This window comes from Panthera onca, chromosome F2, assembly GCF_046562875.1.
Source record: "Panthera onca isolate mPanOnc1 chromosome F2, mPanOnc1 haplotype 2, whole genome shotgun sequence".
Taxonomy (NCBI): Eukaryota; Metazoa; Chordata; class Mammalia; order Carnivora; family Felidae; genus Panthera; species Panthera onca.
In genome coordinates this window covers 76,957,511-76,981,604 of record NC_138356.1, presented here as the reverse complement: position 1 = coordinate 76,981,604, position 24,094 = coordinate 76,957,511, and the positions used below count along the sequence as shown (strand labels likewise).

Sequence of the window (24,094 nt, the reverse complement as noted above, 5' to 3'; positions counted from 1 at the left end):
GCCCGGAGTCCACTTCGGATTCTGTATCTCCCTTTCTCTCTCTCTGCCCCTCCCCCACTCACGCTCTGTCTCTCTCTCTCAAAAATAAATAAAAACTTTTAAAAAATTACAAAAAAATAAAATAATGAGATTCACTAAACACGCAGTAAAACCTAACCTCTACCTACTACCACCAAATGTACAAAGAGGCCATCGTTAATCAGATGTCCCAGCAGAAGTGGGGCAGAGGAAAGAATAAGAGCATCATCGAGAAGTCACTCATTCCTTACAGATTTTATGTTTCCAGTTGTACTTCTGCACGTGTTATTCATTATCAATTTATGAAAGAAGTATGGAAGATGTTATTGTCCTGATTTAACCAGGAGGGAATGCGTTTTCGTTGGAGTAGGGTATCTGAAGCACTATCATTGTTACCCTTGGTCCTTATCTGCAAGGCGTCTCAGAATTCAAGCCATGAAATGGTATAGAGAGTGGTGCAGGGAAAAAAAAAAAAAACCACGTGCTCAGAGTGGGGTTAGCATTTTGTGTTGCTGTGTGCACACCCCCTGCAAGCCGTGACTGTAAGGACACTAGAAAGTATTCTGCCCGGCACCCACAAAAACTTCCCCAAATTTTTAGAAAGATAATTTAGAGTACTTAACCGCAGACGGGGCCTCTCTTTCTACAGAGATAAATAACAAGGAAGAAGACCGTAAGGCTAAGAGCAATCATTGGTTAAGCTAACAACAAAGATTAAGGTGTGTAGGATAAAGAGTAAATCCTGTCTTTCCAGTTGTCCTGGTTATTTGAAAGTTCAAATGGAACCGGATAGAAATAAATTATGCAAATGAAGCCATTAGAGGGAGTGCGTTCGAAAGGAAAAAAAATCTTGGAAGGAATTCTGTTGTACTGAACTCACTTGTCGCCAACTCTCCAACTTCTCCAGGATGGATCTAGATCAAGGTCATCTCTCCGATTATCCTATGAGCCAAATATTTGGTACGCGAGGCTACACTGGGTGGCCGGGAGGTAGGAGGTGTGGTGCGAAGGGCAGTGAGGTTGGAGAACCGGGTCAAAAAGAGCAGGCGTCAATGTATCAGGCATTATACTAGGCCCGTGGAAATACACCCTCTAACTGAATCATCCCAAGAATTCTTGGAGGAATCAATGATACCTGCTTTTATTTATTTTGCAATGAAAACCCACAGAACATTTGAGTTTTTGCAGCTTCCGCTAGGTAGTAAGCAGGCACCAGAGGCAAGACTTTGGTTCACATCTGCCCGACCCCAAATCCCAGATTCTCACCTTTGGCTCCACCACTAACTGTGGGGTTCCACCCACACAGCTCACCGAGTGCCTTGAGCTCTGGTATCCAAAGTCCCAGGACAGTAGATTGCTCCCAGTGGACGCTAAGAAAGTATAACCTAAGACTAAATCCCAACTGCTCTTCCACACTCAGGTCAGAGAATTCACAGATGCCTGGAAGAACAACAATAACAATTTCCCAGGAACTAGAATGGAATGCTCTGTCCCCCCCCCCCCCACCACCCCAGCCACCTCAACATGCATTTGCACGCGCACGCACACGCACACACATTTCCCCTCAGCTCTAATCTTCAGCTCTCACTCATTTTCTCCCCTTCCTTCCCATTTTCCATTCGTGACCTGTGGCCTCTGACCCAGGCCCTTTTTTGTCCTAATTTATGAAGGCAACATGCCACCGGGCAGCAGGCTTAGGTTCTGGAATCAGATGGAAGAGGACCCCGATCATGGCTGACAGGCTGGTCCATTGCGGGACTTCGAGCAAGGTGATCTCTCTCAGTCTTATTCTTCTCACTCATTAAATAGGAAAAATAATTTTTAAACCAAGGGCTTGCGGGTATAAAGTGTCTAGTTGGCAAATCAAGCCATTATTACTTTCCTCCCAGCTTCAGGACAATTCAGCAATGACTAAGGGCATATTATAACAGATGATGACCGTGGTAGGACTTGACTTTTTCTTTTTTTTAATTTTTCTGAATGTTTATTTAGTTTTGAGAGAGACGGAGACAGAGCGTGAGTCGGGGAGGGGCAGAGAGAGAGGGAGACACAGAATCCGAAACAGGCTCCGGGCTCTGAGCTGTCAGCACAGAGCCCGATGCGGGGCTCGAACCCATGAATCAGATCATGACCTGAGCCGATGTCGGATGCTTAACCAGCTGAGCCACCCAGGTGCCCCGGGACTTGACTTTTGTATCAGTCTAAGTACCTCCCAGTTCAAACCACAACCCCAAGACAAAAGATCTTCCTCATTTACTCCATGGCCCATTCCCTTTCACTCTCTGGTTCCTTAGGCTTATCCTTATCTCCTGTTCCTGCCTCCTACGCCCCCCCCCCCCCCACATAAGGTTTTGTACTCCCCCTTTGCCCTGCCTTGAATTCTTTCCTGGGTTCTGATCTCCCATTGTGTCTGTGACTATACTAGTCTCCAGCTACCAAGAAAAACAGCTGCCCACGGTCCATCCTCTTGTAGAGCAGGACATCCTGCTCCTGGTTCTTTGGAAGGAGAGGCATCCATTTGCACACAAAGAAGCCATCCAAAGAGTTCAGACCTAGGCTTCAGGGATTCTCATGAATAAAACATGAATAGTTACACTCAATGAAGGAAAGCATATCATATTTGCAAGCTTTCATTGACCTCTTACGGATGCCTATCACATGAGCTTTCCTTAGAAATACTTGCCAATACAAGTGTTTTCATCCTGTGGCTAGTTGGGATTCCTTCATTCCTCAGCTCCACAAAAAAGCTCACGGGTCTTTAATAGTAAATGTTGTAGTTTAAGTTGTTAGCTTGTTTGGGCAGTTCTTGTCCTTTCTGTCTACGCCTCTGTCTACCCAGTTTATGCTCTTTATTTCAAAGAGAGAACAGGAGGTAGACAGAAAACCAATATCTGAGCATCTGTTTACCACCCCTTACTTCTGAGACGGGCACCATGACTTTTCTAAAGTCTCCAGAATCAGCCAATCTCTTTCATACAGCTCTGTGGATTCATTGACGCTGACAAATGTCAACCAAAAAGCTCGTATATTCTGAAAACTAAATCCCAAGTGAAGTTGTACTACCTCTGTAACCAAAACTGCCTACAATTTCGACTAGATCAACTTAACTGAAGTTTGGTCATTTGAAGAGGAAATATATTTGCTAATGTCGAATTCCGAGCAACCATCACCAGTAGGAAAAAGATATTAACAAGTCCACATTTAAGATGCAGGGTAAATTGTAAATATGTGTTCATCTTGATCAGCCTTTATTTATTCTTTATGGCAGGTGTTTTCATAAGAAACTAATTCCTCTGGACTGGGTGTTGCTTCTAAATATCATATTGTAGAAAATCTAGAGAGGTCAGCCTTTGAATTCAATTAGAAAATTGAATGGCAGATACTAATAAAGTTTATTAAAAGGATTAGGTTTATTAAATTTTATTTAAGTTTAAATAACGTTTATTAATAATTAGATTAAAAAGGTTAATTAAAATACAGCATGCTCAGATTTGATAAGAAACATCGTACGTCAGCTATAGATAAATTTTGAAATCCTTAGCTATGTAAAACTAGTTAGCTTCTGGTTTTTAGCTTGCATATTCTACCCATTCATTCATCCATTCATTCACATGCTAACAGAATATCTATTATGTTCTAAGTCTCATGGTAAAGGCCGTGCAGGATACAGAGACAGGAACTCACGGTCCATGTATTCGAGGAATTCCCGCTGAATGGGGAAATGATTCTTGTGTCATACAATGGCACCAGACATGTTTAACTCTATAGCTGCAAGGGAGTCTTTGTTAGCTTATCTATATAGTGGAGTCAGCTCCTGTAGGGAAGGACCCCTTATATTAGGGGCAGCGATGACGTATTCATGAGGAGCACCTCGGTAGAGCAGTCAGCTGTGGAAATGGTGGGCGCATGGGAAGAGAAGGCATATACTATGTATACAGACATGTTTGATCTCGGTATATATGCAGACATCCATTTATATAATCTGTCCAGTCCAAAGGTCAGCTCTGAGGAAAGAGTCCACTGTACTAAATTCTTATGTATCTTAAGAAAGAGAAATGAGCTCTGAGAAGGAAAAGTGTATTTCTCATGAGTTGTGGAGGACCTTCTCTCGTGGCTGAAATAGACTCCGTGGCCATACTGTTTCACCTTGCTTGGTTGTTACCCGGTCTAATTTGCTCTTGAATGACAGCAACCTGTTCTGGGGGAGCAAGCCTATTCCCTTGTACCATGTGTACCATGGTGGAAAACATCAAGGGTAAGCTAAGCCTTGAATGTGTGTCGGCTTAATACCCAAAGCTTCCCAATCAGAGCATTTCTCTGGGATCTTTCAATATGGAAGGAGACTAACACAGAGGCAACTTAGCCTCACGGGTGCCAGTTTCCTGTCCCGTCTTCAGAGAGAAGCAGAAGGTATCGAAGGCAAGGGAATTGCCACCATGTACTGGTTGAGGTTGCTTATAACATTTCACTGCATCACTGCTTCCCAGATTTTATTTCCAAAATAATTATACTTGTGTCTCATACATTTGTAGTTGCTTTCTGTCATTTGTTTTAAAAAAGTATCATTGGATTTGAATTTTTTTTTAATCTGCTTTATCTGGCCTCTCAAAGAGAATGTAAAAAAATTGTTATTTCTTTTTCTTTTAAGTTTTATTTATTTATTGTGAGAGAGAGAGCATGAATAGGGGAGGGGCAGAGAGAGAGAGAGAGAAAGAAAGTATCCCAAGCAGGCTCCACACTGTCAGCACAGAGTCTGATGCAAGGCTTGAACTCACAAACCATGAGATCATGACCTGAGCCAAAAGCAAGAGTCAAACACTTGACAGAGGCACCCCTAAATTTGTTATTTCAAACACATGCATAATGCCCATGTGCATGACTCTCATGGGTGCTGGGAACACAGTGGAAAATTAAAACAGATTCAGCTCTATATAAGAACTATGAGAGACAAATGTGTTGTATTTTAATAATACAAAGAATAGGTTTGATATCATTAGAAATATCAGGGAGGTACTCTGGAAGAAGTGACCCTAGAATTGGGGTCTGACTCTAAATTTTATTGTCCCCTAATATTTGAGGGAGGAAAATGTCAAACACTTCATATCCCAGGGTGCTCACTTAAGGGAATAAAGAACAGTTTTCAGTTTCCTTTGCCTCTTTCTTCCCTTCAAGGTTTACAGGTTCTTTCAACAGACACACTACACATTTAACGTGATTTTCTCCAATTTTCTCAGTTTGCAAAATGGCCACCGTCTACTTATAAAGCAATCTCTTTTCTGATTACCAGGGGACAAGAATTACACCTGCAGCTTCTCAGAGCCAGCTCCGTGGCTGTTCTCAGGGATAAGAAACTGAACTACACCGTCCTCACTCTGCCATCTTCGGGGTTCATCTCCCTTTCTAGAATATATCCAGTGTTGTTTCTCGGAGTTGACTGATAAAGAAAACTCTTCCCCCTTGCTGACCTTCTTATAGTTTCAGGGATAAGAACCAGATGGATCATATAACCAAATAATCATCAGGCCTGGGACAGCGAGTCTAGTTGTTAGAATAAAGAAACGCAGACAATATACTTCATTACATAGGTAAGCTGAGTCAGATATGCCATGGTTCAAAATTTTTAACTGATTCTAAAGTAGAAAAAGACAGCGAGGAATAAACCACTAGTGTTCATAAGTTGGCTAGGTGTTCAAAATACCCAACTTCTCACAACTTAAACTTGAGTCTCTCCTACCCCTGCCAACTTCCTTCTGTAAGGTCCCCTTCAAGAAACCTCTCTGACTATTGACTATATTTTCTCCCAAAATGGGAACTGAGGAGACAGAGCAGTAAGGCAACTTGGTATCTTTTAGTGCCTGTTTAGAGCCCAACTCTGTGCCTGGTACTTTTCTAAGGATCTCATATTATCATAACAACTGATTTTCTCCTTTGATATTATTTTCCTGGTCACGCAGATGTGGGAGACAGTACTTTGGCCAGTTGCCCAAGTCACCTAAGTACAGTGGGTGGAGGTCACATCAGGGTCTACTTAGGATTGAAAGCCACTCCCTTGAGTCTCAGTACACAGCCTTAAAGTATCACTTATATTTGTTTCCCACAATTTAGCATTTATTCTTGACTATGTGATTTGTCTCCAATTCGTGTCTATTACCTTTATATCCCACACAGAAACCTTAAGTGTCTAGGAAGCATCCTGTCTTCCTTGACACAGTAAACCAGGCTGTGATGAGAGGTTCTTTTTTCTTTTTTTTTTTTTTTAATTTTTTTTTTAACGTTTATTTATTTTTGAGACAGAGAGAGACAGAGCATGAACGGGGGAGGGGCAGAGAGAGAGGGAGACACAGAATGGGAAGCAGGCTCCAGGCTCTGAGCCATCAGCCCAGAGCCCGATGCGGGGCTCGAACTCACGGACCGTGAGATCGTGACCTGAGCTGAAGTCGGAGGCTTAACCTACTGAGCCACCCAGGCGCCCCAAGAGGTTCTTAAGGAGGTACAGAACGTGATGAAGTAAGGCGAGGAGAAACCAACTCAGGAACTGATTTCTGGAAGATGGTCTCCCATTTTTTTTTTTTTTTTTTAATGTTTACTTATTTTTGAGACAGAGAGAGACAGAGCATGAACGGGGGAGGGGCAGAGAGAGAGGGAGACACAGAATCGGAAGCATGCTCCAGGCTCTGAGCCATCAGCCCAGAGCCCAACGCGGGGCTCGAACTCATGGACCGTGAGATCGTGACCTGAGCTGAAGTCGGACGCTCAACCGACCGAGCCACCCAGGCGCCCCTGGTCTCCCATTTTGGACAAGGAAACACACATCTGATGGAATCCAGAACCTAAAGCAGCTATGGTTCTTAGGCCCTTCTGGGAGAACTTTGTCTTCAAATCTTCATCATGTTATGGAACATGTTGCATCTCATTGTAATATAATTTTTTTCCCAAAATTTTCTGAACCCGGGTCAAAGGTCTCCTTCATTTCAATCAATAGGATTTTATGAATATTTTATACTCACCCAAATTCATACCAATGGTCAGTGAAGCAGGCTGATAGCTGTAAAAATTACTTCAGGAAAATTAAGAAATTGGCTGTTCATAGAAAATAATTATTAGGCATATAATATTTGAGAGTCCACCTTGTTTTTTTTCCACCATTAGATAATGATGAGTAAGAGAATTCCCTGCAATTTCAATTCGTAGTCTTTCCCAAGAAATACATGTGCCTACATTCAGGATCTCAGCTCAACCCGGTGCCAGGTACATGACCTTGGGCAGATTAGCTCCTCTCTCTAAACCTCGGTTTCTTCATCCATAAGGTGGATAAACACCTCTTTTTCAGAATCTAACTGTAAATATTATGGAATCTCTTACCATCCCATCTAACACGTGTTCAATGAGTTGTAGCTGAATCTGAAACAAACTTCTGGTGACAAATCTTTTTTTTTTTAATTTTTTTAAATGTTTATTTATTTTTGAGAGAGAGAGAGAGAGAGAGAGAGAGAGAGACAGAGCACAAGTTGGGGAGGGGCAGAGAGAGAAGGAGGCACAGAATCCGAAGCAAGCTCCAGGCTTTGAGCTGTCAGCACAGAGGCCCAAGCAGGGCTGGAACTCAAGGACTGTGAGATCATGACCTGAGCCAAAGTCGGACACTCAACCGATGGAGCCATCCAGCTGTCCCTGGTGACAAATCTTAAGGGTTGAGTTTTCTGCTCATTTAGATTTGGCCTCTAAGCCCATCCTTCTGAATGTGGTCATGCCTACCATCAGTACCCCGGCATGTAAGGATTTAGTGCAGTTTTTAGTTCATAGTGAGTGATGCATACCAAACCAGTGATTGGGTTCCTATGATTACACACACACATGCCCCCATGAACACCACATATTGCACAAATATTACTTAGCTCCTTCCATGTGTAAAGTCCTATAAGCAATAAAAAGAAAACTCAGCTATGGATCCTGTTGCCTGGCACTTAAAGTCAAGCAGGGGAGATAAGAGACATACGTCAGCGGAATGTAAGGCCAAAATAGATAGGAATAGCTACAATTCATGGGACCTCCACTGTGCACCTGGGATTTTTCATTTGGCCTTTGTTCCAGAAAGCAAACTTCCTGCTTCCTATATTCTTACCATGGTCAAAAAGAAAGGAATCTCCCCTGCCCCTTGAATACGCTCAGTAGTACTGAGGAAGACATTGGAGTCTCGGAAAGGATACTCCAGTCCCAGAGAGTATGCTTCAGTACGGAAAGTATGCTGAAGTACTGGGAAAAGCCAAAATACTGGGGAAGACGTTGAAGTCTTGGGAAGGATACCGAAATACTGGGGTGTGTGCTGAATTACTGGGGGAGATGTTCCCACTTTCTATTTCCTTTCTCCCTACTTCCCTACAAGACAAAAAGTGTCTAATCCATTGGACCAAGTTACTATCGGTTGCCTCAGAAAATAGGACAAAGTCTGCCACGCAGGTCTTCTTTGCTTTGTGGGTCTGTAAGAAAGCAGGTATATTCTCTTACCTTCCGTGTAAACCCTTGTGGCCCGGAGCTCAGGGTCTGCCTCCAACGTGTCTTCGTCTCGTCTCTGGGGTAAGGCTTCTGTCTGAGATGTTTGTCCCAGCCAGTAAAACCAAACAAATGACTCTGTGGTTCTGTAATGTTTGCTGTGTGTTTTCTGATGTCATTATGACTCGGAAGGCCACCCTGGGGACAGCAGAGTGGGCCAGTGGCTGCTGACACTTTCAATTTCTTGAGTGTTTACTAAGCACCAGGAACTGGGCCAAGTGTTTCTACACGGGGTGCTCACAGCAGCCTTATGAAGTGACTAATAAGAATTCTCATTGCCCAGTACATTTCTCTGCGTTCACAGGTTCAATGTGCGGAGTAGAAAGGTGCACTGGTAATGATTAATGAAGTAAGATTCCTACACGGATGAGCAGAGACACTAGCAAGAAGAGGGGCATGCAAAAAGGGATGGAGCAAAGAGGAAACTCTGAACTTCTATCCTTGTAAAACCTCTCTACGAAATGAGGCATTGTTGCTGCAAACCCTTTTGCTTCTCTGCAGACCTGTGACTCGACTTTCCAGGTGAAGGTCAGTGCCGTCAAATACTTAAGCATTTTCTGAGCACCTCCAGCATTTGAAACAAAGCTCTCCAAGTGGGAGTCGCAGACAGTGGTGGAAAGAATCCTTGCGTGGTCTTTGGAAAGAATACGTTAGACCCAGAGAGCTTGAGTTTGATTCCCAACCTTGCAATCTATAGCTATACCACCTTGTAAAGGCTGATTTGTGTTTCTGAATCCCAATTTCATCCGTTAAATGAAACAGCAACCTATCCTGCAGGTCCTGTGAATCATCTACAAGAATGTGCACCAGAGAATTAGCAACGGGCCAGAGCAGAGCTGGAGGTCAGTAAATGGTAGTTATGAAGAAAAGCTCCTGGAATAGGGTGGGTCCCCGACCCTCTCCCTCCATCTCTTAGCATGCTTGGGATAAATCTGAATTAATGGGTTTGCAGTTTGGCTTTGAATATGTGAAATAAATACAGGAACAGATCAGGTAAGCGAAAACTCAGTTTTGAATAACTATAATTGACTGAACGTCCCCACACCTGTTATCTCGATCCCCACCACAATATTAGGAGATCAGTAGACAGGATGTGGCATATTTTTTAATTGTTATTTTCAGGGGCTCAGAGAACAGAAGGTCATTCTCCAAGATCACCGTTTTGAAGTGGCTGAGCTAGGGTCTGAATCAATCCCGTGTGTTTTTTTACCCAAAAGATCAACCCATGGAGGCCAACTGGATATTTGCAATTATACCTGTCCTGCTGTTCCGTGTTTATGTATCCTCACCCCAAGGACTTGCCGGAGAGCGTGCAGAGGGGTCTCCAAAGCTCAGCGATAGTTGGGTTTGTCGGGCACCCTGAATCTTCCTTAGCTGACTTAGCAGAATCACTGACTCACTCTGTGCCTGAGGTCTGGGTAGGCAACAGGAGACGTCATGGCCGACAACACTAGCTCTTTATATAAGCCACGAGAGACCTTCCCAGAGCCCCAGAGACGTGCCCCCCGGACAGCTGGGTGGGCTCGGTCCACGCCCTGAGATTTGTGTCAGTGTGGACAGAGGACTGGCGTGGGAATGAGACAGGAGAGGGGGTCCTACCGACACTGGGATGGTGTGAGTTGATGCGGATGGGTGGGCCAGAGCAGAGTTATTTCCCTTAGGGCCCCTGGACCCTGAGAAGGCTACCTATTCCTCATGCCTTTAGATATAACTCAGAAGAAATACATTGAGTTAGATATAACTCAAAAGAAATTAAACAAGATGGAAAACATACATGGTGAAATGAAAATGGGTTTCTAGGGGCACCTGGGTGGCTCAGGTGGTTGCATGTCTGACTTTGGCTCAGGTCATGTTTTCGCAGTTTGTGAGTTTGAACCCCGCATCGGGCTCTGCGCTGACAGTGCGGAGCCTGCTTGGAATTCTCTCTCTCTCTCTCTCTCTCTCTCTCTTTCTGCCCTGCTTGCACTCTCTCTCTCAAAATACATAAACTTAAAAAAAAATGGATCTCTAGGTTTTTTTCTGTAATAATTCCGCGCAACTCAATGGAAGACAAACTTTTCTCCTTTTCTTCCGAGAGTCCTGCTTGTGGTCCCTTAAGCGTGAGCTCAGCCAGTGTGTAAGGGAGGAGGCCATTGCAGGGGACTCACAAGTGACCATTCCCGATGTCATAGCCTGCCATTGGCATCCAAATCCTGACCTCTGGGGTCCTCTGAAAGCAGGAGGCTGTTGGAGGCTCCTGGTGCAGCTGCTGTGTCTGAGCCTGACATCCCAGTGCTGTGAGGGGCACATGTGACATCTGTGCACGTGCGTGGGCCACACATGAGGTTCACGTTGCGTCACTAGCCCTTGTCACTCATCTGGGTGCTAGATCCTTCCTGTCTCCCTCCTTCTGCTTCCACAGAACTTGTAGAAAAAGCCAGGCAGCAGAGACAATTTGGTGAGGGCGGCTAGAGAGGGCATGGGTGGTGAATGAAAGGGACAGGCTAGCACGAGACCCTTTTCTCCCCTCCGAGGGGACCCACGTGTCCCTCACAATAAATGAAAGGTCAGGGGCTCCTTCTTTGCAATGGCGTGTACATTTCCCCTGACGGGGAGGACAGAGCTGCGACCCAGAAGGCCGGCTTTACTAAGCACGGCACTGCCCGAGTTTCTGGCTCTGGTGAGATGATTCGAGATAAAGGAAATGACCCCCCTTTAGGATCCCCCATCTCCTACCACCACCCAAACACACCTGCCCTTCTCCATGCTACCCACATCCCAGCCAAAGGGGATTCAGATCACACAGGCATCCAGGATTTAATTCCTTGGGTAGGAACAATATATCTCTTTTGTACTGAGATCAGGACCCGTCACTTATTCTCAAGTAATATTGACATGAGAGCCCCTCATTTCTTCATTAGGAATCCAGAATCAGATCTGTGTGTTCCAGGTCCCCCCCCCCCCTCCCTCTGTCTCTGTCCCTCTCTCCCCATCTCTCAAATCCCCTCATTTCTAAGACTGTTCTCTAGCAGTGTAGAATTATTTGCTATGCTCTTTCCTGCCTCTGCGGTTATAAACGTTGTCTCTTTCTTCCTCACGTCTAAGTCCTATTTGCTCTTTAAATCTCAGAAACCACTTCCTCCAGGAAGCCCCCTCTGACCCTTCCCTGGCTGGATCGGCTGCCTTTGCAAGGAACCTTGACAACACTTTGCTTTCCTGTACTTCCGGTGCTAAGTAACTCCTGCAAAAATCTTAGGGTTCTGTTCCTGCCATTAGAACGTGAGCCTCTTAAGGGAGAAAGTCTTCATTTGAGTATGCCCGTGATGATAACAAACATCATCAGTTCCGTGACAACTTTTTGTTCATGAAAAAAGCCCTACTGGATGCAATGTAAATGTTGATTATAAAACACATTCCAATTTCATAACATAAGACATAACACAATGCAAAACTTTATATCGAGAAAATACGATTGGTTTGTGAAATCCCATATTCTTGGCACCTGGCACATTGTAGGGATGGCAGGGGCTGTGAACGCCCACCCAAATCCGCTATGTACTCTTCCTCATTTCCCAGCCCTGTCCCCCCCCCCCCCCCCCAATCACCAGTGATGTCCTGTCACTGCCTTGCAGAGTAACCTGAGTAGAAGTGATGTCCCGCTTCTGGTAAGAGGCAGTGAAAAGCCTCTTTTCACCACGCCCCTCCCCACCGTCTCATTCTTGTGATTGGAACCAGAATGGGGCGCGGGTGGCCGGGGTGGGGGGGGAACCGGAGGGAGGTGGTGGGAGTTGGGAGTTAGGCCCGGGTCTCTGCTTCACCACCCCCAGCCTGCAGGGGGCGCGATGAGAACGAAACGAGCCTTTGTTGCGTCAAAGCCCCTGAGGTTTCGCAGCTTCTTGCTGTTGGTGGTGTTACTAGACCACAGTCTGTCTCAACTTCTTTAAGGCACTAGGTCAGAATAAGTGCTTTATACATGACGGCTCCAGTCCTAAAGTCAGAATGTCCATGGCTGTCAATTGTCCTTAGGCCAATGAGTCAGCGGCTAGGATTTCATTTTCCAGGCTGAAAAGTGCTGTGTGGAACTGAGGGACCCCCTTCATGCACGCAGCTGCTGGTGGTTAAAACACTGTCTGTTTTAATACCCGCGACTCCAGATGATGTCATCGCCCTGTGCAGGCGAGGGGCCTGGCTTCAAAGAGTTCTGGAGTCTGTGCAGCCAGCTCAGGGGCAGGATCCAGGTCCCCAGCCCCTCCTTCAGTGTGAAGTCCAGACTGATCTCCAGCTCGTCTGCCACAAAAGAGGAGGCTTTCACGGCCCTGTCGTTGCTTTGGGTCATCGGGAGTGTCAGCTTTGTGCACAGGAAAGGAAGCTCAGATGCGAAGCGCGTTTCCAGATCAAAATGGCACCATCGCGTGGCAGGTTTTGATGGCCGAGCCTTTCCCGTGAGCGCTGTGTGCCCCCAACAGAGCCCGAGAGCCCCCTCTCCCTAAGGAGAGCCTCAACTTCTCAGCAGAAGCCCCTCAAGCAGTGCAGAAGGAGCTATCACAGGACCTTCGTCTGGGGCCTGAGCCTGGGACTCGGCCAACGCACCCCACGTGGAAATCGACGGATGGGGCCAAGCGGGGAAGCCCTGCAGGGGTGGCCCCAGGCTGACCTACAGGGGTTCTGCGAGCTGAAGCCCGTGCACACGGAATGAGCCCGCTTCCACGTTACAGGAGCAGCCCCTGGGGGGCCCAGGAGGTTTCTGTGCGGGTCCACGCGGCATTGGTTCGAAACGATAAATGATCAACAAATATTTGTCAAGTGATCACCCTGCCCCAAGCTCCGGGCTAGGACCTTAGTTAGAAGGCTGGACGCTTCTTCCCAGCAAGACCAGATGGTCTTCTGACCCCGATGAAGCTGGAAGCCGAAGACAAAACAGGCAGTGACCTAATAATTACACCAAATATGAAAGTCACCGGGTTCTTGGAGGTCAGAGTGGATGGTTCAGGATTACAGTCGCGGAGTCAGCCTGTCTCGCTCAGACCCCAGGCCCAGTTCCCGTCAGCTGTGTTGCCCAAATGCCCTGGACGGCAGATGTGTTGTGTGGAGAACAGAGGTAACACAGCTATCGACTTTATGATGCTGTTGTGAGGAGTAGCGTGTTGACTCACGGAAACTGCCCCAGAGCCTTAAAGAAATGAGAGCTATTAGTCATGTTGTTATTATAATCAGGAAACATGGGGAGCTCCACTAGTGCGGAGCGGAGTAAACCCAGCAAATGCAGTCAGGAAAGTCTTCCAAAGAAATGACACGGAAAGTTAAGATCTGGAGACGGGAGGGGGGCTACCCAGGTGGAGAGTTCTGGAAATGTCTCCCGGAGCGCTCCAGGTAGGACTGGCACAGACATCAACTGCAGGAATCAAAACATTGGTCAAGGGGCACCTGGGTGGCTCAGTCAGTTGAGCGTCACGGTTCAGGTCACGATCTCACGGTTTGTGAGTTCGAGCCCCGAGTCGGGCTCTGTGCTGATGGCTCAGAGCCTGGAGCCTGCTTCTGATTCTGTGTCTCCCTCTCTCTCTGCCCTCCTTCCCTCTCTGTCTCAGAATAAATAATTTAAAAATAAAAAATTAAAAAAAAAACCAACATTGGTACAATTAAAAGTGTGTCAGTGTGGCCAAAGCCTGAAGACGTGGTAGGGAGTACAAGGAGAGGTCGGTAGGGACACGGGTCTGAACAGAATGTGAAGCTCAGTTCTGCGCATCAGAACGTAGCCTAGGTGCCAGGCGAGTCCCTAGAAGACTGTATACTTGCTTCACCGGATTGCAGTCTGATATCGGATACTGTTGATTCCTGGTTTGCAGAGTTTTGTGACTCAGGCACTCTCTTAGCGCATAGTGTCAGTCTATCTCCAAAACACATCCCCACGTTCTACCAAGTCCTGTTTCTCCACGGCCATGAACCTAGCACAAGTCCTGTCCGCTCTTCTCTGGATTTCCTGCTTTCCCTCCTACCACCCCGGATCCCCGGCAGCTCAATACCCTACACTCAGCAACCACAGTAATCCTCTAAGGCAAAATCAGATTATGTCATCCCCTGCTTAAACCTGTATAATCATCTTCCCTTTTACTTAGAGAAAAGCCCTCTGAAATCCTTACCATGCTCTACATAGTCCTACATAAACTAGAGTCTCCTTTTTTTAATAAAGTTTTTTTTTTTAACGTTTATTTATTTTTGAGACAGAGAGAGACAGAGCATGAACAGGGGAGGGGCAGAGAGAGAGGGAGACACAGAATCTGAAACAGGCTCCAGGCTCTGAGCTGTCAGCACAGAGCCCGACGCGGGGCTCGAACTCACGGACCGCGAGATCGTGACCTGAGCCGAAGTCGGCCGCTTAACCGACTGAGCCACCCAGGCGCCCCTAGAGTCTCCTTTTTTAATCATTTCAGCTTCAATTCAAAAACGTGCTTCTCGGGGAGACTTTTTCTGACAACTCTAGGTAAAATAGCTCGTGTCTTCCCTCCCCACCAAGACTGATAATAATAAGAATAATATCGTTTTCCTTTACACATAATTCCTGCTATACTTTAAAAAGATTTTATCAGTATCCGAACATTTCTCCTGTATTCATTTGTCCATGGGCTCCCATTTATTTTCCTTCTCTAGCAGATAAATTCTCCTTGACAGGATTTTGTCCGTCTAATCTGTCACTGTGTCTTTAGCACATGGAAGAGTCTATGACACATGTTAGAGAGGAAATTTTGGTTTGGTTGCCAACGGAGTGGATATTTCTTCCAATTCTTCCAGTCAGCATTTATGTTCCTAATTCAGTTTGTTCATCTTTACGCTAGATTTCAACCCCCATGCACCACAATATTGCTAGACAGTGAAGCTATGATCATTCCAAATCCCAGACCCTTGGATCTGAATTCATCTGATTACCGCCACTTCTAATCACCATCATCACCATCACCATCATCACCACCATTATCACCACCATCATTATCATCACATCATCATCACCACCATTGCCATGACCACCATCATCATCATCATCATCACCATCATCACCATCACCACCACCATCACCATCATCACCATCATCACCATCATCATCACCATCACCATCACCATCATCACCATCATCACCACCATTATCACCACCATCATTATCATCACATCATCATCACTACCATTGCCATGACCACCATCATCATCATCACCATCACCACCAGCATCATCATCATCATCACCATCATCACCATCACCACCACCATCATCTTCATAACCATCATCACCATCATCATCACCATCACCATCACCATCATCACCATCATCACCACCATTATCACCACCATCATTATCATCACATCATCATCACCACCATTGCCATAAACACCAGCATCATCATCACCATGACCACCATCATCACCATCACCATCATCATCACCATCACCATCATCATCATCACTATCATGATCATCACCACCACTACCATCATCATCACCACCATCATCATCACCATCATCTCCACCATTATCACCACCATCATTATCATCACATCATCATCATCACCTTTGCCATGAGTACCATCATCATCATCACCATCACCACCATCATCACCATCACCACCATCATCATCATCAGTCTTCATCGTCACAATCAACAACACCATCCTGTACTAATAGCTGCCTCTATCAACACGTTTCAGGTACTTTTGCATTGAATCCTTGTAGTGAGAGCACTTTGACAGCATTTTCTTTCTTTTTCAGGTGGAGAGGGGGGCTCAGAGCATAGAAAGTTCAAATGACTTGTTCATAATCACATGACTAATCTGTGGGGGACTGTGTTTCAAGCCTGGATCTGCCTGAGTCCAAATGCAGTGCTTTCCAAAAGGCAATCCCGCCCTCACATTTTTTTTTTCCAGATCCTACCATCTCATGAGCTTTGGCTGGGTTTCCCAGGCTCCAGCTCATCACCACACTTTGGAATTTTTAAAACTCATTTCATCCTACTCTTTCTTTCTGCAAGGGCAGGGGCTTGGAAGTGACTCGATTCTTGTGCTCTGAGCCACCCTGGACAGAGTCCTTGTGCTTCTTATCATGAAGCCCTAAAACCATGTTCATTCCAATTCTCATCCCGAGTGGGGACACATGGGAATATGTTTATATCACAGGATTGGTAGGATCAAGTGATTAAGACAAACTCACTGAAGGATTCTCAGTGTCCACACGTGATCTTTTGTTGTCTACGCTAAGCGCTTAGTGTCTTACATTTAATGCGAAAGATTGAGCCCAGATAATCCCATGTCTTGATGTGTACATCCCTCACAGCCAGTGACTGGTGGGACTTCATTTGCCAATTCCCTTGCAAAGATTCTTTAATAGAAATTAAGAGATCGTCTTAAAATGAGTGCGATAAGATGGAGCTTTCTGCTCTCATCATGTTAACTACATTAGAGCCCAGCACATTAAGCCATGCTTCTGGAATTACACCCAAAGAAGCTGAAGAGCTGCAGATTTGACTTAAATCTTTGACATCTCAAGAAAAAAAAATAGTCAGAAAAACATGCCTCACATTTTCTCTCCCTTGTCAGACAAATTGGTATTCTGTTGATCTTGTTTTTGAAATATCTTGCAACTCAAGCTATTAGAGAGAGAAAACACTTACTTGTCATCACTTTCCTGAGATGCTTAGATGTACACTGTCAAGGATGATTTTTCAGACATAATCCAGCCACGTGAGGACTGCTATTTGTGTTAATTAGTACGTGACGGCCCAGATTTCTCCAGAGGGCCTCCTAATTCTGGGAGCTTCTTTAAAGCAGGGAGCAAAGAATCTATTGCACCGTAGGTGGGACACGGGCCTAACGTTTCCCCTGTTGGACCCCTTGTCCTAAGGGGTTTCATGGTTATTGCAGATATGGCCAAGGGTGTTTGCATCTGGTCAGGCTCCTTTCTGAATGCCCGTACAGGTTGTCTCTTATCTGCAATTTTGAAATCCAAAATTCTGAAAACTGAAAGTTTGCTATAAGTATTTGGCAGTAAAATGGTACCCGTCTCCACATGAGGCTCTTTACAGTCTTTAAGTGTCCCATTAGTGTGAATGGTTTTGTGGTTCACTGCAAAAATATTCATTCATTTGCTGTCCCTGACCCCAATGAGGACACAGCCTTTCTAAAAAGAAAGAAAGAAAGAAAGAAAGAAAGAAAGAAAGAAAGAAAGAAAGAGGGAGGAGGGAAGGAGGGGAGTAAGGAAGGAAAGAGAGAGAGAGAGAGAGAGGAATTCTAAAGCAAATCAAGCCCTAAGGCTTCTGGATATGTGATTATAAAATTGATTCTACACTGATGACACTGCATGCATACACATGTAGTTTTCATCAGTATTAACGCTGAGTTTAATGGGTAGATTGGTAAACAATTGCCAAGGTTGTTAAAAAACCCAACCTTGCCTTTGCTCCCTATGAAACATCTCCTCCCCATCCCCTTCAACAACAACAACAACAACAACAACAACAACAACAACAACAATAATCTCACCATAAACCAAATCTCAAATTCACTCCTCTATGATGCCTTCCCTGTTTCCCAAATGTAATAATCTACTCTGCTCTCCAAGAGAGCAATGCAGCTATGTTTATTGCATTTGAGAACTTGGAATTATAATGAATTGCGTGTCTCCTCTACTCAACTGTAGAGCTTACTCATTCATTCGTTCGTTCATTCATTCAATTTATTCATGCAATTACTCAGGTTTTAATGTCAGGCTTGATGCTAAGTACTTTTATATATATTTTAATTAATCATTTCAAAAACCTTTAACACACTTTTTAATGCATCCATTTTTTCCAGAAGCAAAACTGAAAAGAACCTCTGGGAGTTTAGACAACTGTTTGAGGACATACAGCTAGTAAGTTGTAGGGTTAGGACTGTAACCTAGGTCTTTCTAACCCCATGTTTTGTCATGTTTTTTGGATACTCCACATTCTTTGGGGGACATGTTACCCTATTTGCTTTGTTTTGGTCGTGCTACAGCACATTATTGAAGTGGTTTGTTTCTTGCTTTTGTTTTTGTATTGAAGTGGTTTTTAAACAGGAAGGTAGATACAGTGCTCATTTTCTTTTTCCACCTGATGACTCAGAACACCTCCTAATTCTGCCTGATAGAGTTAAGGAATTACGTCTTAGCCTTGGATTTGGCCTACTGTTTCCTCTGCGTACCTTGTTTGTTGAATTATCCTTTTCATGCATGCTCCAAAAGAAAATCCATGCCGCTTACACGCCAGAGAATATGCTACTTTTAGTTTCAAGGATGTCTTTACAACTGGCTGCTATAGCAATCAGCAGCAAGTCGGGCCCCAGACCTGCTTGGCCAGTGGCTTACAACTGCTCCGGTGCTCCCATCTCTGATGCTGCAGCACCATAACTGTAAATCCATGATCTGCCCTCCAGGATGCAGTCAACAAAGGGAATCCAAGGCTGGGCTCCATTCCTGGAAATGACATACTAATCTATGGCCCCTGGCTTCAGTTAATCCAACCTAATTCTTTGTGTGGGTACTTTCAAAAGTTCTCCTGAAATTTTCTTTTTTTTTCTCTCTCTCTCTTTTTCTTTCTTTCTTTCTTTTTTCCTTTCTTTTTTTTTCCTTAGCATTATATAACTGGACTCGTCCTTGCTGATATACATAGTCGTGATTTATTCTGCTTCACTGCATGGCATTCCAATGTGAAAGTATACCATGATTGATTAATTCATTTTATGGTCAGTGTGTATCAGGTTGTTTCTAATTGTCTTCCAATTCCTTCATCCACTCATGTATTTATTTATTCAACACATATTTATTGAGGGCTTATTCTGTGCCAACCACTGTTCCAGGAACTTTGGAAACAGCAGCAAACAAATGGAGTATTGGCCCCACGGAGCTTACCTTCTAGAGTAAAGAAGCAAACAAAAATAAACATGAATACACAGTGCGTCAGGTGTGGGGAAAAATAAAGCAGAGGATAAGGATTAGAGGGTGGAACAATGTAGATATTTTATATAGCGTAGTCAGGGAAATCTTCTCTGATAACAGTGACCATTTGGATAGAGACCTACATCACGTGCTCTCCGGGGGAAAGGACTCCATACAGAGTGCAAAGGCCCTAAGTAAGTAGGGTTTTGGAATGTTCAAGGCATGGGAAGTGGGCCATGGTGCCTGTACCAGGTGACTGAGGGAGAGTGAGAAAATGAGATCAGAAAGGTTACGAGCAAGCTAGTCATGTAAGACCTTATTAGCCAAGATAAAGCTCTTTGCTTCTCTTCTAAGTGGAATGGGAAGTCTTTGGGGAGATTTGATCAGAAGTATGGCATGATACGAATTACTATTTCTTAGAATCAGTTTGGCTGCTATGTTGAGCATAGACATTCGAAGAGCCAGGGATGAGCCTGACTGGGAGTTTGTTGTGAAAATCAAGCTCAGGGATGATGGCGACGTGTATCAGTGCAGTAAGAAGGAAACTAATTATATAAATATAGTAACACATTGAGGTAGTAAGGAGTTTGATTTATCATGCTTCCCTATGTCCAGTGCAGACCTTGACTTTGGGCTTGACAGATGATTTATTTTGGCCAATAGGATGATAGCAAATTGAAGTAAACAGGAGACTGAGGAACTGATTGTGTACCTGTGCTTTCTTGTCATCATTATATCGACATGCCTGGACCAACCTGCCCGAGGGATGTGAAAATGTGGAATAGAATTGAGTCTTCAAGCCCAAGCCACCAGTGCTCCCAGCCGACCACAATCGCATGAGAAAACAGAAAGAAGTAAGCCAAGACATGTCCAAACAATCAGATCTGTTCCGTTGACCTGTGGGCTGGTGAAAAATGGCAAATGATTATTCCTTTAAGTTTTGAAGTAGTTTGTTATGCAGAATTAGCTAACTGCTGTACATATTATGAAGGCTACCGGGTAAGTATATGTGTTAGTGGGAATTTGATGATTCTTTTCTGCTTACTGCTAGTTATGCATAGAAACAGAAAATAAGGTCAGTGAGAATGAGGATCAGAGAGGAGGTATCAGACTTTCCAGAAGGAGGCTTTCTGCATCGGTAGGAGGTATAAAATATTCATCTAGGAGAATGGGAGAGAAAATAAACATGAAAATCCAATGGGATAACTGATCCTAGGATCCCAGTTGGGATTAATACTTAAACATGAAAAAGGGGATGAGACAATATGCCGTGTGCTTTTCTGCAAACATATTGAGCTGTACAGGATACGTGAAGACAGAGAGTGACTTGGCTTTAGCCAAGCTGATTTCAACATTGTTTTTGAAAAAGGAGGGCACGCTGTCAGGAGCCAGCAAATGTTTTCTGTAAAAAGAGATACAATAAGCATGTCAAGCTCCGTGTGCCAGAGCTGGTCTCTGTTGTGACCCCTGAACTCTGCCATTGTAGTGAGAACAGAGCCATACACGGTATGTAAACAAAAGGGCATGGCTCTGTGTTCCAATAAATCTTTATTTATAAAGCAGACGACCAGCCCCAGGTCTAGGGAGGTGAGAAGATCTGGAAGGGAGTAATTATGATGATAAACACAGCATAAGGGAACTGGGTAAAGAGGAGATAGTCAAGGGCATAAAAAAACGAATTGTTGCACATAACAATCGGTGCAAATGTGAGTGTTTGTGTGTGTGTCAATATTACTAGGTAATGATAACTAGTTGTCCTTACTATCTACACCATTTTATTCTCCCAATACCAGAGTAGAAACTCTAGTTTCCCCACATTCTTGCCAATACTTAATATTTATAGATTCTTCTCCTTCTCTCTCTCTCTCTCTCTCTCTCTGTCTCTCTCTGTCTCTCTCTCTCTCTCTCTCCCTGTATCTCTTTTCTCTTTTTTTGGGGGGTTATAAAATGGTATCTTATTGTCATTTTAATGCAAGATTTTCTTGGTTCACCATTTTTTCCCCTTGAATCTCAGAGCGGCCATCTTGTTGGCAGTCAGCCCTGTGGAGCAAACAGACGTACAGAGAAGCTTGACACACACACCCAAGTCTGTGTTCATTGTTGGCCTGTGTTAGGGATGGACACAGGGCTGAATCCAGTGTGCATGTCCAGATCTATTTCAGGCCCTTAGTCTCACTTGTTCAAGATCGGGAGTTCTTGGTGTCCTGAAGGTCACTAATTGATGGACTCTAGAGATAAGGCCCAAACACATTCTTCACTGGGGGCCCTCGATATGATGCTGAATATCACCATGTTACGCTTATAGTTCTAGTCATGAGAAATGGTTTCTTTTAGGATGTGTGTCCCGATGTTAATGAAAATGGGAAAACTCGGGTGAACTTGGACCTTCCCTATACACCATCTATTTGCAGATGGGCTTAAGAAGAGGGTCTCAGTGCCAGCATGTCTCATAGATAGAAACCAATGAATATTTTATTTTGTCTCTAATGCAAACTTTGTGCTGTGAGTACTTTGAACAGTTACACTCTTATTAAAATGACTGCTCATTCTCAAAAATGTTAAAAATACAGAAAATGACAGAAAACAAAATGCATTTATTCCAAGACCCACCATATAGCAATGTAAATATTTTATTGTCATATGTATGTGTATACTGAGGTACACACGCAGACACATTCTTGGTATACATGACATAAGATAAAAATGTGGCTATACTTTAAGACAAGGAAAACCTGGAACATACAATTCAAAAGCACCTTCTGATTACTTGTAAAAATTGGTGACACCTTGCCTGATTTTCATTAGATAATACTATTCTTTCCCCAAGGGTTAGCGTTTCAGATAACAATAAGAACATGTATGGATCCTGGGCAGACCCAGGATGGATTCCTTCCCTTGTCACTTACGAGGGAATTTGCCCTTCCTCCATCTTTTTGTGCTACCTGGGCTCTCAACAGATCGGATGGTGCCTACCCGCACTGGTGAGGGCTGCCTTCTTTACTCAGCCCACCGATCCAGAGTCAGATGCTAATCTCTTCTGGAGACACCCTCACAGGCACACCAAGAGATAATATTTCGCCAGCCATTTGGACAGCCCCTAGGTCAAATTGACACCTACTATTAACTACCATTCAGGGCAACAGGATCTTCCAGGGAATGAAGATAACATCTCATCACTGAGTCTAAATAAAGTACAGGGGCACCTGGGTGGCTCAGTCGGTTAAGCGTCTGACTCTTCATTTTCGGCTCATGTCATGATCTCACTGTGGGTTCAAGCCCCGTGCCGGGCCCTGTGCTGACAACATGGAGGCTGCTTGGGATTCTGTCTCCTTCTGTCTCTGCCCTTCCCCCCTTGCTCTCTGTATCTTTCAAAAACAAACAAACAAACAAACCCCAAAACACCTTTAAACAAAGCACCAAGCAATGTCCCCAGTTCACAATATGTACTCAGGAAATATCCATTCCTTTCCCTCCTTCTGTTGAGGTTATCAGGTTTTCACAACTAATGCTTCTATTATCTGTACAACCCCCAACTTAAAAAATAAATAAAATAAAATAAAATAAGCCATGTAAAGAAGAGCGATGAAGGGAACCCATTCATTGCACTCATGACACTTTGATTTGATAGTTGGAATCTGTGTTCTGGGAGGGAGGGAGTCTGTCTGAACCAGACCGTCCGTATTCCCCAACCTCACCCCAGTCAAGTTAAAGACCTTAGTTGCACTTCCTATGGAAAGACAATATTCCAAAAATAATACAAAGGCCAGAAGTGCTTTGATTGGGACAAATGTCTGCACATGGGTAGTCCCAGAAACACACCCTAGACAGAATTGAGTGCAACTCGTTTACATGGAAAGAGTTCCCAGGATGCGCCATGAATTAATGGGGAGTTGAGGGGAGGAAGGAAGGAGCACAAGGCATCATTCACTAAGCAATCAAAGTCCCCCATTTATTCATTATATTTGTTTTTAATATCATGGATTTAATTGCTAGTTTATTCTATATTGTTTTTAATAATAGTTTTTTTAAATGCTTATTTATTTTTGAGAGAGAAAGAGAGAGAGAGAGAGAGAGAGAGAGTAAGAGTGAGAGAGCCGAGTAGGGACAGAGAGAGAGAGGGAGAGAGAATCCCAAGCAGGCCCCACGTCACTGATGTGGGGCTCAAAGTCATGAACACTAAGATCAGGACCTAACCCGGCGATCATGACCTGAGCCAAAATCGAGAGCTGGATGCTTAACCCACCGAGCCACACAGGCAACCCTAATAATGGTTTTAAGAACCCAGCTATCAGTTTAAGATCCTCTGGTTTCAAATCCTACACTCAGCCACTCCTTAGCTTGGACAGTTTACATGGTTACCTTCGTGGACTCAGAAGCCCCCCATTAGGATTATCCAAGTTCTATTTTCCAGTAAGACAAAGTGCATTGTCCCTCTTTTCTATTTTTATTTTTATTTTTATTTTTTGTTTTTTGTTTCTATGTTTTAACTCTCATTTAAAAGCACATAAATAAAGGGGCACTGGGGTGGCTCAGTCAGTTAAGCACCTGACTCTTGATTTCTGCTCAGGTCATGATCTCACAGTCATGAGTTGGAACCCCACATCAGGTTCTGCACTGAT

At 44.3% G+C, this 24,094-nt stretch overlaps 1 long non-coding RNA gene across 1 annotated transcript; it reads left to right on the top strand.

Moving 5' to 3' along the window:
• The first annotated feature begins 12,485 nt into the window (after window positions 1-12,485).
• Window positions 12,486-20,412, top strand: LOC132664840 (uncharacterized). Its single transcript, XR_009603877.3, has 3 exons — window positions 12,486-13,642; window positions 18,374-18,431; window positions 20,139-20,412. It is a non-coding gene; the product is annotated as an uncharacterized LOC132664840 (long non-coding RNA).
• The last annotated feature ends 3,682 nt before the right edge of the window (window positions 20,413-24,094 follow it).